Below are 15261 nucleotides of genomic sequence, written 5' to 3' on the forward strand. Positions count from 1 at the left end.
CTGTACCCTTCATATGCCCCTTTACACCACAATTGTTCTAGCAGTAACCCCCTTGATGAGCAAACCCCATAGGATTTTTGGGCACTCCAGAGATCTTTGACTTAGGTAAGAGAAGCGTTGCTACAGAGGAAGATAGGGACCAAGAACACAAAGGAGTAAAATAAAGTTTGGAAAGATAGAGAGAGAACGTGGCAACCAGCTTGATTATAACAGTTATTTTATTGCTAGGTGTATAAAACTTATGGTACTAATAGTAATACCATACAAGGAGAGAAAAACAATCAAATGTTTACAATACTACACAATTACAGTTGGGGTATTGGAGAAAGCTATCCCAGGTTTGATTACAAAAGTAGGAAGTTATACCTGGACTAAGAGAGAGAGAGGGAGAGAGACAAAAGTGTGTTGGGGGAAGAAGGGCGGAGGCATGGTGGTCTCACCACTCAATGCAGCTCAGAGGTTCCCAGGAACAGGCTTAGCAGCTTAGGGTCTGCAGTGCTTTGAGTCTGACAGAGTCCTCAGCACGATCAGTCAGGAAGAGGGGAAAGTTACAGTGGAACTGATGCAGCTTTTGGATCCACGCATCAGAACAGGGGTTTGAACTTTGATAAGGGATTTTGTAGACAACAGGTTTGTTTATGGATAAACAATGTCTGGACAAAAGGAGCTGATCCTTCCTGGAAGGGCATTTTTCCTTGAGCAAGAGCTCACAATGCAACCAGGATACAGTGTTTTACATATCAATAACTAGAATGGTCTGATAACTGCAGAGCTGGATGTGTAGAGATGTTAGTTCATTTACATCAAGAGCAGAGATCTCCCAACATGCAGTGCGTCCCTGCTTTGGCAATCCCAGAGTTCAGTGCGTGTTCCATCTTCGGTGTAGATGAGGCTTCTGTATGCCCCCTTTTCACATCTTTGGTATCTCCTGATGCTGAGCATTGATTTGGAATATATTTGTGGAAGGAAAATCTCCAATTTGATGCATCCATTCTAGCCATGTGGGTTTTGTGTTAAGTTAGCATGAACATGCATTGTTCCTTCTTGCCATTTGAAACTGCAGAAAACATCAAAACATTACAAGAGATTTTAAAATGAGTATCTTCTCCTTTTGATCTGTATGTGGGGGTGGGGTGTTTTACTTTTGGTAAAGAGAGGCACTAGATTCTAAATGTAGGAGTAGATGCACTACAGTGGAAAGGAAATGTGTTTTTATAGTCAGAACAAGAAAATGCATTGGCTGTAGAGAACCCATCATATGAGTTTTTCAGATCCATTGCTTATAAACAGAGAACTCAGTGGCAATGCAGGATTATCTAGAATTGTAGACAAGGGAAGACCTCATGTGATTTCTCCTGGTGTTGCTGTATCTGGGTTTCTCAGGCGGAAGAACAAAGAATAAAGCCAGTATATTGAGCCTCTAGACCTTGTATGTAAATAAGTGCATGGGGCGGCTGCTTTCGTATGTGTCTAGTTGTATTGTGACAGACCCATAGATTTAAGTGTAAAACTTTCGGATGTAGCTGCCTTTCATGATTTAGAGCAGAGGTGGGGCAAGGCAGGTCTTGGCTTTGGGTTCAGATGGAAGAATGATGCTGCATATCTTAAAAACAAAACTAGAAATGCCTGAGTTATCTTACTTAAGAAAAAAGGCCGAATTTGCCCAGTCTCTTGTTTGGATTATTCTAAATGACACAAATATTAAAAGTCTCTCTAAAAGAGGCTAATTTTTATAATTGTTTCTGTTATAAAACTGTAAAACCAGTTTTAACTCAGGCATCCCAGGTTATGCCTGCTGTAGCAAACTCCATAAACTTTAATGATCCAAGGAGCTGCCAAACATCTTTAAATACATTTCATGAAAAATACAAGCAGCACACTTAGTAGGTTTTGTAGACATATAGTTTTGAGGTTCAGACAGTGGTGGCAACAGATTTTTTTTCAATATGTATTTTACATAATCCAGGCCTATCCCCTGTTTAAATAATCCTGGATGTGTTTTAGATGCTTTTTTATGTTACTGTGAGGTATTTTAAGACTTGTGAAAAAGAGAGATGCTTTTAGGCCACAAAGCCAAGGGTCTTGATTTGGGAAGGCAAAGGGAAGTTACAAACTTTCATTTGAGGAGAGATACATTTAAGGCTGTTCGGTCAAAAAGGAAATATCCAGTATCTGGAAAGGATGCGATCTTTACGTCACTGGTGTATGCAGTGGATTGCTGCTTTGGGTGCACAGAATGAAAAGCCTAGCACATGGGTGGTATGTCTGGTTTCCTGTTGTGTGAGCTTTTTCCATTCCCCTCATTTTGGCAAAAATATATTAAAGCTTTAGCCTTCTTTCATTTTTAAGGTTCACACTTGATTTAAAATTCCCCCTCCCACTCTTCCACCTCAGATTAAAAATGAACACTAACCCAGGCATTTTAATAAAGAACGGCCCTCTTTCTGCAAGGCAGAGAGTAGTGGTTCTACAGCTTACTCCATGTGAACTGAAGTCATATGCCAGAAGATTCTCAGAACATCTACCTATTAAGACCAAAGCTGACATGTCAGGTTAAGAGTCCATTTTTGTCACTATGAGCAGAAGCTCCTTTTTCTTTCAGAGGGGAAATAAATGGAGTGTTGACTGTGAACATGTCCCTTTGAACATTACTGCCCATGTTAGGCTTTCGGGCCACCATCCAGTCTGATACAGGATAATGTCTTCACATTGTTGACAGTTTTCAGTGTTTTTGATTTTTCACAGTTTTGCCTCTCACTAGACATTTCAATGCTATCTACTCAACATAACACAATACTATTTGTAAGATCCACACTAGAAACATTTCAGGGTGCTGCATGCAAACTAAATTAAACACTGTAGAACTGGGCCCTAGTGATAATTAAAAGACGTGCCTAAAACCTGACTATTACATACACTTAAAAATGCAGCTTCCTTGAAAGCCTGAGGAAGAAAATGTATAGACCTCACATCCATTCTTTTCTTAATTCATGTAATTAGGGTGTAGATGACTGCAAATCAGTGCCTTCTTCATAGAGGCTGACTGAGTCACATCTTGCCACAATATCAGCTAAAGGAAATTTTCCTTTCAAATCAAATCATATTGAAAATACATTAAGGGCATTTTAGGGAAATTGGTGTAGGACTAGGAAGCAGGGATGCTAGAATGAAGCCTTCCCTAGGGCAATTTATGGAACAACATATGGTTTTGTCATTCATATGAACGTTTGCGAATTAATAAGTGCATGGATCGTAAACTTTCTTTGCTGGCCATCATTTTCTGGTTTCTTTTTTTTTTTTCTTTCCTTTCTCTCCCTCTGACTTTGGTTGTGCAGAAGCCTCAGAGCCCATCCTGTGCTTGTCTTTATGCCACCTGGCAAGCATAAAACCTTCATCCCCAGCCCAGTTATGTGAATGCATCTCAGTCATGAGCTGCAGCACCTCTGCTTATTCCAGATCTGAGCTTCTCCTAATCAGAGTCTTCCTAAAGTGGCCTTAGTCAGAACTTGGGTCTCTAGGAGCAAAAAGCTAAATACATTAAATAAATCTGCTGCCTATGCATCTTCATCACAAAGTGTTAAGAAATGGAGTAGCTCTGTATGCACGTGTTCATTAGTTCCTCCTTTGCTGGAGGATTTAATTCAAAACCTAGTATCTAGCCTATACATCTCCTTGTAAAAGTCCTTCCTTGAAGAGTATGTGCCTATTTACCGAAGGAGGTGTCAGTTCTCATCTGTACCACATAGGCACAGAAAATACTGTAATATGTAAAACCTTCATAATTGCTCACCATTGACAATTGCCAGTCACGAATAAGCTAAAGAACTGACAGATGATTGGGAGCATGAGCTGGATTCAGACTGAGACCATGTTGAAAGAGGGTTCTGTCTCTTTCTACTCAGTCCTCTAAAACACTTCCCCCTCTTCCTCCTCCTCCCATTTTCCTTTGCCAGACGGCCTTGTTGTTCAGCTGGATCTGATTTCTCAGTAAAAGGCTGACAATTTCCCCTAAAGGGGCAGGAGGAAAAATAGAACTGTTCAGTCACAAAGACATCCTGTCTCACTCTGAAAGAAGATCCTTGTGCTTAATTAAGTTCATAAATTAGCTGGTGCTGTAACACCATCACTTTAATATAAAATGGAGGTAATATAATCTCACTGGTTCTTTTTGTCATTGTAATGGATCCTGACCACCAATTAATTTGCTCTTGTATGCTTTCCATTCAGCTGCGTTATGGTTGTGAACAAGCTGATGTGCAGACACAGTTGACAAGGGAGTGTTAAGCTATGAAATTATCAATAGCATAAGAACCACTACAAATTGCTTGATTTTTTTTTTAATGGTTTGCTCCCTTCCCTCTCCCCTACCCTTGTATTTTAGTTTAAAGATTGATAGAAAGAAGCTGGTTTTGTGTGTGTATGAATGTGTGTGTGTGTACACACATAAGAAATGAGTATCCTGAAGGGAAATAGCTGACTGCATAAATCCTTGGAAAAACATTAAAGCAAACAAACAAACAAAAAAATCAAGTAGCTTTCTCTCGTAGCTGTGATTTCTGCCTCGTCCCCACTTTTAAAAAAATATTTTCAATATAATTTGGATTTCCATCCACTTTACACGTTGTAATTTGACAGGCTCTTAGAGCAATTCATGAACACTTTTAAGGTTTGATAACCATGAGTTTGTTCAGTATGCTCTCCAGTAGCATCAGCCTTTTGATATTGACGTGGGTCCTCTCCCCACTCCCCCCTCCCCCCATAAGCATTGGTTGCTAAGGGTTTGTAGAGAATGGATCATGTGAATTCAGACACAGACATAGATTCAGAAAATGAAAAAGTCAAGACTGAGCTTAAACTCCATAAATGAAATGCACAAAGACATTGGGAATGAGCCAGCCTATGTTAATTTGCCCTCTGATACCCCATTTCATGAAATAACTAAGCCAAGTAACATTGCTCCTAATGAGTACATTGGCTTCAGATATAAAACCTCTGGAAGCCTAGCATGTATTTAGTGTGTTTTGCAACTGAAAAATATATATATGTATGTGTATCTATGACTTTAGTTTTGTGTTTGTCAGGATATAACATGTTTTTCAAGTCTATTTTCATAGGACTGTGTTCTGTTTTACATCTTATACAATTATTGTGCAATATCATAGATCTAATCCAACAATCCAACAGTGGATTGACTGAGACTCTTAAGAGGACAGGATGGTTTGCAATTAGAAGTGAAAAGATAAATGCAGTATTCACTAGGGTCAAAAATGTAAAGTAATTGGGTTTTTTTTAAGTCTTAATAATGGTTAACTAATCGCTGGTGAAAGGGAGGTAAAAATATTACATTTTAATCTTGATGCACAGGACAAAGAATGTAGGACGAAATTCACTCCAGTTCAGTGATTTATGGAATATATTATATAGGCTGTATTAGGGGCTTAATGAGGGGCTTAAGCTCTTGACATAGGGCTTGAGTGAGCTTGAGACCTTACATGGGCCTCCCATGGGCATATGACTTTCACGCATCGAGCATTCTTGAAGTATCATAACATGATGAGAGGTCAGGTGGTCTAGAGCTTGATTAAAGTTGGTAGAAAGTCTTCCATTAAGCTCAATGGTCTGTGGATCAAATTGTTAGTAGACTAAGACTAGGAGCCAGGAACCCTGAATTCTAGTCCCAGGTCTGACAACTGCTTGCTCTGTACCCTTAATATCTGTGTCTTATTTTGCCCTTTAGTGAAATGGGGTATTCTGATAATTGATTAGAACTGGTTGAAAAAATGTCTTGCAAATGTTCACTTTTTGACCAAAAATACCCCTCTACCACCACCGAGGAATATTTTTGATCCAAACCCAAAAAAATAACAGAAAGATATTGGCATGCAACCAGAAAGCTTTTGGTTCTCAGGTTTTTGATGAAAATTTTCTGTCGAAAGCACACATTTTTTGTGAAAAATATTAGTTTGGTTGAAAACTCAATTTTTTACTGAAAATAGTTTTGATAGAATTTTCATGACCAGCCCTATATTTTATATTTCTACAGCACTTTGAAAATATAAAACACCGCATGAATACGCTGCATTATTTCAGAAAGGAAGTTGGGCCTATTTGTAAATTCAGAAAAGTAGTACAATACTCTTTTTTTTGTGTTTTCTATCCATCAGTCTCAAATTGCTTTACGGAGGTAGGTAAACTCCATTATCCCCAGATTCTCTCACCTGGGTTCTTTGTGTTGTGCATGGCAAAAAGGAAGCTGGTTGGAGAAGTCCTTAGCCTCTCGCATAGTTGAAACCTAAAATAAATAATCATTGTTTTGTTTTAGGATTTACATCTATTCAAGGAAAATTACTAAGCAAGCAATGAACTTTCTTATAGAGCATGTGTATTAAAGGAAAAGCCATTCTGTCCATCACCAGATAGTACTGTTAAAAAATATAAAAGCAACTTTGCTTCCTTCAGAATGTGGATCTCTTGCTGGTAATGGCAGCTTGAGGGATCATACCGTGGGGTCAGTTATTCATTCCTTCCAAGCCCATGATCCCTTTCTTTGCAGGTGTATTTTTGCATCCATTGTTCATTTGTGCCAAGAAAAGAGAAGCTAGTCCTCTGAAAATTTAGACTTTTGGGGCTGATTCTCTACTCTGCCTGAGCTCTGTTGGGATGGAATGGAGATAAAGGAGCAAATGAGAGCTGTTTGTGGCTCCCTGGTCCTGAGCTGCCAGACCTCAGTGCAAGTGAGAACTGCAAAGGAGCAGTTCTATCTTACACTACTTACACTACACTACACTACACCACACCAGGGAATCCGATGGAGCTCTACCCCACCCTGTTGCTATGCTGAGGCTAAGGATGGCTAGCACTGGAGACAGTTTTGCTGCTTCCACCAGTTTTGCCCTAGCAGAGAGACTCCCTACAAAGGAGGAATTCATAGAATAATAGAAGATTAGAGTTGGCCATCTCCAACCACGTCAAGACCATTTTCCACTGTTTGTGTGTTGCAAAGTGGCCTCAGTGGACCAGAACGTCAGGCACAATATGTGTGGAACAACATGTTTCTCTGACAAGTTTGATCAAATGAAGAAAATCGCCATGATGAGATGAGAGCTGTAGATTCTAGGAAGATTTTAGTTTCCTTCGTAACTGATGGGGCAGTAGCAGTGATTTTGCAAAGACTCCTACTTGCTGATTGATGGATTGATTGACTGAACTTTTAAATTTACTTCTGAAAATTGTACCTGTTTCTGAATGGAATAAAATGATAGTGGATTGAGTGTCCAGAGCAAATGTCCCATCTAAAAGGAGAAGTACCCGGAGGGATATACCATTTTTTCTTAGCAGTGAGCACAACATGTTGATGACTAATGCATCTTAAATCTTGGAGAGTTACCTTGTGCATTAGAAGAAACAGCTAATGAAAGAAGATGCTAATAAGATTCTGGCCCCTGATTTACGAACCCTTTCCTCTTAAACTGCAGCATGGTTTTCTCCTGGCACATGCAGCCATTCCATTAATAATTAACATTTGTAATGGGGTTTGAAAGCAATTAGTTCAACACAAAATCTTACTAGCTTGATTTTTAGTCCCACTGAAAGCCTTTTGGGCAGACATGGAGCAGGGACACTGGTTACTTATACATCAGAAAATACAGCTTCAAAGAAAATGGGTAGAATAGGTAAGGATATTTAGGATCTAGGCTAGGAGGTATGAAGAAACCAGATACAACAGTTAGCCCTGAAATCAGGAGTCTGATCCTCCTCTCTTATATCTGAGTAGCTCCATTGACTTCAGTGTAGCATGCTCCAATTTTACTTTAGTTTAACTGAGAGAATAATCAGTCCATCTGGTAGTGGTGGGGTGAGCTCAGAGTCCATAGGGGGAGGTCTGATTTGGGGAGGAAGAATCCCCTCTGCTTCCCTTTTGAGTGTATGTATATGTGTGTTGCACAGGTTTGAGGAGAGGACAGAAAATCTGATGAGTCTGGGCCCTGTTTAGTCTTAATACCCTCCATTAACAGCAATGATTGGTTGGTGATGCTACAGTGTTGTTCAGTGGTGCAGATAATAGATAACTGGTGTCACCACTGTTACTAGATGTAATTGTGAGACACAAGAACACTTCCTTCCACCTGGTCCTACCCAACATGGCAGAGATCTACACTGAAAAACTATTTCACAATGCTTATTAATTTTGAAGACCCTGCTTCCTCTAATTAATCACTTTTCAGCCCTGCCTCTCAGCTTTTCGCTAATCTACACTGGAAAGCTCTAGCAAGCTAGTGATGGCAGCACATACATTTCAGACTTCCAAGATGACCTGTAAATATTATGAAATGTGAATTTTCGTAGAATGGACTGATAAAAAAATCAATTTTTCTTTCTTTCGTTTACGTCAGAGGAATGATTTCCATATTTACAGATGTGCAATTGGGAGTAGGATTCAACCCAGTCTCTTTATCACTCAAGTACACTTTGTGTTAGTATGCTTTTGATGCTGATGAAACGCTCTGGCATTGCTAAAGCCTAGTTAGCAAAGCAGATAAAGATATGCAACCTGTATCATATGGACATGGGAGAAAATAAGCCAAAGAGGAAAAATAAGAGGGCAAACCAGTATGAAAGGCATCTTGAAGACTGTGAAGATACTGTGCTGAATTAGCCATGTTATAAAAGGGAGGGGAAGATGAACAACACTTATGGAGACATAGGGACCAATAGATATAGATGTAGTAAGGACAACTGTTGAAGAAGCCATTTTGGTAATACTTGTTTGGCCAACTGATAAAAGAATCCTCGGGCTACTAGTTTTTCTACTCTTGACATGTAGGGGGGTGCTTTCTTTTTCTGTTGAATAACTATATTATTAAATAACCCCAGGGTGTAGAAATCCCTAGAGATGGATTTAGCTTTACCACTGTTACAATTAAGGTACCATACAAAGAAAATTTTTAAAAAGACATTTTTGTCTTAACTGAGAAACTCTTGTATCCTGCATAAATAACTGATACATATGAATTAAAATCAGTAGATTAAAGGTGACCAAAGTGCAGCCCACTGAGCTAGTGACAACATGAGGGATTTTGCAATGCCATTTTTAACATGGAGGTGCAACCTGGGTAGATGATGGCATTGCAGTGCAAGCAGCCTTCCATCGTAATGGATGTGGCGCATACCTTGATCAAGATGCAGTTTTGCATACTGAAGTTGTGGTTTCTGTAAGCCAGATCTCTGTATTATATGTTACGGAAGGGGGACCGAGAGCCATTTTATTTATGCAGAGTAGCTTTAGCCTTTGGAAATTTGTTAACGTGGCCCTCTGTTAACAAAGTTAGAATACCTTTGCATTAGCCAATAGTGCAACAGCTACCCTCTAGCCATTGCATTGAGAAAGCCTGAAGCTTAGCAGCTTTGTTTTTGTAGGAATGGAATGGTGATAAAATTGATTTTTTTTTATACGGTCAGGTATTGATAGAGAACACAGCATGGAGATACTGAGTATATTTTAGATCTGATTCATTGATGGGTGATTTCCATTTATTGATAGGCTGTTCCCATTCACACATTATCTATTTTTCTGCTGGAAACAATTATTTGAATCCTGAGTTCCCTAGAAAATCATTTGAAAAGCTTTTTCCAGCAGAACTGATGTTGTCCTGTGAGCCAAATGAATAAGGGAGTGAAATTTGTCTTGAAACCATGCTGGGGATAATTATTTAGACCTGTAAATGGCTGCAGGGTTTGAGCTGTGTCATGTAAATGTCAGAGAGACTGGTAGGCAGACTGGCAGGATATGGGAAGGAAGAGAGAGAAAGGATGTGGAGGGGGTTAGAGACTTTAGATAAAGCAGCTGGAAATCAGATCAAAATTTAGAAATAAAACTAGGGCTTTTTACTTGTGTAGGCTGCAAATTAAACACCGGAATGGTAAGATAATAAGATATACAGCGAACATGGGAATAAAGAAGAGACATTTAGGCTGAAAATCCTTCTGCTACAATTTTATTCATTTCTAATCAGAACTTTATGCTTGCAGTGTGAAATTTTCAAAGGGGCTTGTAGGAGTTTGATACCCACTTCTCACTGAAAGTCACTGGGTGCCAAAATCCTTCATGCTCCTTTGAAAATACCTTTACCAGTGCATATACCATTATTTTGCCATGGACTTCCACAGTTACAGGTCACGGTTGTTATTAACATTCTTCAAAGTTTACTCAAGTAGAAGGCATGTAACGAACATGAAAGAAAGCTCTAAAGCAGTGGAATATTTTGGGCTGCTGACTCACGGAATTCCCTTTTCTGCAGCTATTTGTGAAAAGTTAATATCCTGGTCTGAAGATTCTAATTTCAGCCACTTTCAGTCAGATTTTTGTTTCCTGCTTTTGATATTTTTGGTTCTTAGCAATTCTTTTTTCTGTTTTATTTTCCACTATGCACCAAACCATAAGTGCCCCTTGCAAGCTATACAAGGGTAAATAAATAAATAACTCCAGATGGAATGTTACTTTCTGCTCGCACAGTTTTAATATGTAGTTGAATTCAGACAGCAGTTGGTATTTTCAAAAGCCCCACCGCCTCCTCTGAGAGTCCTGTGAGAGAAAAAGAAAGGAAATCAGTCCATACAAAAATAACTGCTTCCAAAATACAGAGAGATCCCAGAATAGTGTGTGTTTAATTCAACCACCCTTACTTCCAAAAGAGACAGGAAAAGCATAGGCTTTGTGGCTGCATAACTGGAACAGTTGGACAATAATCAAGCAGTATCTCAGAGTAGGTTTTAAAAGGAAAAATAAATAAAACCATACTGACAGAGAGGAGGCCATTAACTTGTGTGTTGATCACAGAGCTGGTCGGTACGAACAGAAGGATGGCACGTTCTACAATTCTAAAAACCCAATCTCTACTCCATGAAGAGGTTTCTTTTATAGAGTCTTACCCAAAATGACTTATAAGACTGAGCAGAGAATAACTTGGTCAACTTGGACCAAAATCAATCCTGATGCAACTCTACTTGAAGAGAGCTGTGTAACTCTATTGAAATGGGATAATTTTTCCATTTAATATAATGTGTATTCATTAATTATTATCTTTATTGATCAGTTTGATAGGCACCGACGGTATTTTCTGTGCTATCCAGGACACACAACAAAGCCAGTCCCTGCCCCAAACAGCTTCCTAGACAAAGATTAGCTTGAGAGATGTGCTCCTCACTATATGTTTTTAAAAACAAATTAACCTAATAGAAATAATTCTCTTTTCTGAGAGCCTTATTGATTATATTTTATATTGCCATTAGTACAGTGGACTAAGTGGCTAATGTGGAAATACATAGTGGTGATACAGCTGCCTTTAAGATTAATGAGAATTCCATTGTTTCGAAAATTAGTTTAATCTCAAAGTGCATAGGTCCAATATGCCATATAGAGGGAAATGCTTTTAATTACACAGCCCTAAATATCCCAAGTCCTATAGTGAACTCTCCTCACTGGTTGTTGTAACTACTAAAGTCTCACTGGTAGCTAAAAGGCCTTTCATAGAATATAAATTTTCCTATAACTTATTCTGAAACTACAGAATGTTTGGTATCAAGGCAGCCTGGTGAAGTGGTTGGAGGCAGAGCAGAGCCTGGAAGTCGAGTGTTCTATTCCCACATTTGCTACCAACTCACCATAGCAAGCCATTTCACTTCTCTAAGCCTCGATTTACCAATCAGATATGACATCCTCCTTTATAAAGTGCTCTGAGATCCTGTCATGGAAGATGCTATGTAAATGTAGAGTAGTAATAGAAAGTCTAAAAAGATATGTACCCTATCCACTATTGTAAAGACAAAATAATAATGTATTTCCATTATATTTGCCATGTAACAATGTGACACTATAAGAGACTTGTAATGTTCTGTAGCTCCTTAGCATTGCATAGGGTTAGCATAAGAAACAGAACTGAAGAACTTCGGCTTCCAATATACAAGCTCCTCTTTATTACGCTAAAGAAGGTGAAAGAGCTTGAGTCTCTCATACAGTTGAGAGAAGAACTCATATGTACTTAAATGGATCTAGCATATTCTCTCCATTAGATGGCTGAAGTATGCCTATACACAGATTAAATAAACCATACTTGCATGCTACATGTGCTCTGCAACTTGATGCATTGCCAGAAGGTGTAATGTCATCACAAGATAGCTAGCAGCCTATGCCTGCCAGAGAGATCTGGGATAATTATCCTTTTTGCAGCACTATCCTTTGTTTAAACGTGGAATATAGTCACTGTATAATAAATTCAAGTAACTTAAGAGGTTAATAAATAAATAAACAAAGGCCTGGAGACAATTTGTCATTTTTATAAAGATGACCAATTTTTAGCAAACTGTCAGAATAAAAACAAACACTTTTTTAAAAAAAAAGCTGATATTCATCAGGGAACTATGTTAGGGATTTCTGTTATAAGTCCATAGAGAAGAAGTCTATTTTTTTAATATAGAATTCTTCAGGAAATTCTAATGCTCTACTGTACTTGCATATTTCTGTCTAAATATGACTTTTTAAACCAATAAAGTAAGGAGATAGTTTGCTCTTGTTGACTTCAGTGGAACTTCTATTCATGTGCATAAGGCAAGTGAGGGTTTTACCTCTGAATGAGCATGGACATCAAGTAGTTTAGGCTGAAAATTTGACCTCTTTTAAAATGTGGTAGAGAATGTCCTGTTGGTGCCAACTGTAATAATTATTTTTGTGATGCTGCCACTTTCACACCAGAAAGTGGACTGAATCAGTCAACTCTTTTAACACACATTTGTCTCTGTGATGGTGATAGCTCCAATGTCTGACCGATGAGATTTGCATGGAATTAGACATAAGCAAAATGGAGCAATGTTCATTTCAAGTGCAAGTAAAAGGGGATGTAGGAAACCTTGCTTTGTGTTGCGTTCTCTCATAGGTTAGACTTGCAGGGACCTAAGAGCGTTGGAGAGCCGGTTTTAGACTCTTGAGGGGTAGAGTTAAGAGTGTGAGAAACCATAAGAACCTCAGAACAGTGACAGGGAATACAGACTCTTCCATGAACTTAGGGGGAAGGAATCAGGGCTGCACAAGTGGGGGAAGGGCATGATATGCAGGGATTTAAATTTTATTTTCCTGCTACTAAAATGGTAACTCAAACAAAGAAAAGAAAAGGTTCCAAAAAAGTACTCAACAGCATCCTTTCACCTATCTCCGAAACTGCTAATTTGTTTCTGATAGGAGGTTGGCATTTTAAACGTAACCTAAAACTCATTAAACATCTTGTCTATCCTATTGACTTCTCTCTCACTCTAGCACAAAATATTCCAGAGTTTGGGCCAGTCTAAGGGCTGGTTTACATTTACCGCACGATTCAGCGGCAGTCGACGGGAGTTACACAAACTACGCTGAGCCCGTCGACGCAGCGCTACGCTACTTGAGGGGGTGGACTTACTCAGTCGACTTCTTGATCGATTGAGTGGGTCTCACTGACCACTCAATCGATTCTGAAAGATCGATCTGGCGGCGGCAATTTTGCCGCTGTCAGTATAAGAAACAGAAGCCATGAGCTGGAGTCTAGTATAAGGTTATGCTTTTCAGAAGATTTCTCCTTGTCTTTGTTCTTTTAAAAAATTGTTTTATTGTGATGTTTAAAAACCACAGATGTTGCCCCTTAACATGGTGCATATAATAATGTAAGGGAACCTGGGTTAGAAAGAGCCAGATGACAGGTTTCCTTCACCTATGCTTTTCCTAGAATGCAGTATACACACAGCCTGGCAATTGAGAAGGACCTGACTATACCCCTTTCTGATGTCCAAACCACCTGTGTCTTAACTGCTCAAAAGGGATTGATTTTCAGCTCCCTTTGGGACATTCTCAAAAGAACAGAACAATCAACTTCATCCAACTACCCTTGGTGTAGCAACCCAAAGTCAAAGGAAAAAGGTTTAGTAACAATCTCTGGGAGTCTCTCTTAATATAAGAGACAGGTCTATTATGCCATTTTCTCCCTCAAACATAAATTTAATCTCTTAAAACTCATCAGTCATATTATTTTAGCATCAAATCCCCTACTCCAGTGTATTCCTGAGTCTGCCACTTCGCTTGAAGTACTTTCTGTATTTGTCTACAATACTGGAGGCTGCCTGCCCACAGGTCAGCGGCTGCATGCTCTCTAGGTTGCCACCCCCACTGCTCAAGGACCAAATGGAACAAGGATCTTGACTCTGCACTGGGAGCTGAAGCATAAAACCAATCTTGCACAAAGTAGCCCACCGTGGCATTTTTATATACTGCTTGTTGAGTGCCACTAGTGTGCTCAGTGTTGTACAAAACATGGAACTTACAATCTAAATTAGACAGACAATACAATTCAGACACCAAACACGCTGGAAGGCTAGAACATTATTGAGACTCCAAGTGGTGCGTGTTCTTTTAGTGCAATTGTTACAATTGTACTTAGATCCCCTGAAAGGTATTGAAGCAGTTAAGGAATTTTTACTCCACTTCTCTGTAAAAGGAGTTTCACTATATCAGAGTTTGCTGTAAAGTGGTTCCATTTTATTCTGTGTTATCACACTAGTACTTTAAGGAAAGGTACGGAATCAGTATCTAATACATTTGAGAGCTAGATGAGTTGATTTTGCATAGGAGGAAAAGGAGTGAAATTTAAAACAAATCAATTAAAAAGGCAATGGCAAGGTTACAGTAGTGTATGAAAAGAATCAAAGCAAATATTGCAAAAATAATGAGCAGGCTTGATTACCTGACTATCAGCCATTTACGTCACCAGCAAACCAGTTGCTTCGTGGTAGATTAGTTCATGCTGGAGTCCCAACAGAGATGCTGAGGGTTGCTGATCATTTATAAATTTGACAGATATAGACCAGTTTGTGTTTAACTACAGACTCTGAGTAATAGGTCCTCTACCTGCACCGGCAGAAATCCCATTAGACAGGACATTATGGATGCTTTTCTCAATATCCTTTTGCTGATTTCCGAAAATGTGTTATTCTTAAAACTTGATTTTCCTTCATTCTCAGAACAGAGGAGTCCATGTTAACAACCCAAGTTAGTCACAGAGGGCATATTGAACATGGTGTGTTGTGGACGTGTCAATATTTGAGTGAAGGGTCTTTCTTTTTTCACTGTAGATTCCTGAGTTATGTGATTTGGGACGTTTGTTGGAGGCTTTTCCTTAATTTTCTTCAGACATATACTAGAGTGAAAGAGACAGCTCTGGCAGAACTTCCCTGCCATCCTTCAGA

The 15261-nt window shown here is 39.0% G+C and overlaps 1 protein-coding gene across 2 annotated transcripts in view; it reads left to right on the plus strand.

Moving 5' to 3' along the window:
* Positions 1–15261, plus strand: part of ARHGAP26 (Rho GTPase activating protein 26) — a 306079-nt gene that overhangs the window by 274359 nt on the left and 16459 nt on the right. The gene's annotated exons all lie outside the window — the stretch shown is intronic.

The sequence above is a fragment of the Emydura macquarii genome, unplaced genomic scaffold, assembly GCF_026122565.2.
Source record: "Emydura macquarii macquarii isolate MOO-44397 ecotype Brisbane River unplaced genomic scaffold, CSIRO-AGI_Emac_v2 contig_2768, whole genome shotgun sequence".
In the NCBI taxonomy this organism is placed as follows: Eukaryota; Metazoa; Chordata; order Testudines; family Chelidae; genus Emydura; species Emydura macquarii.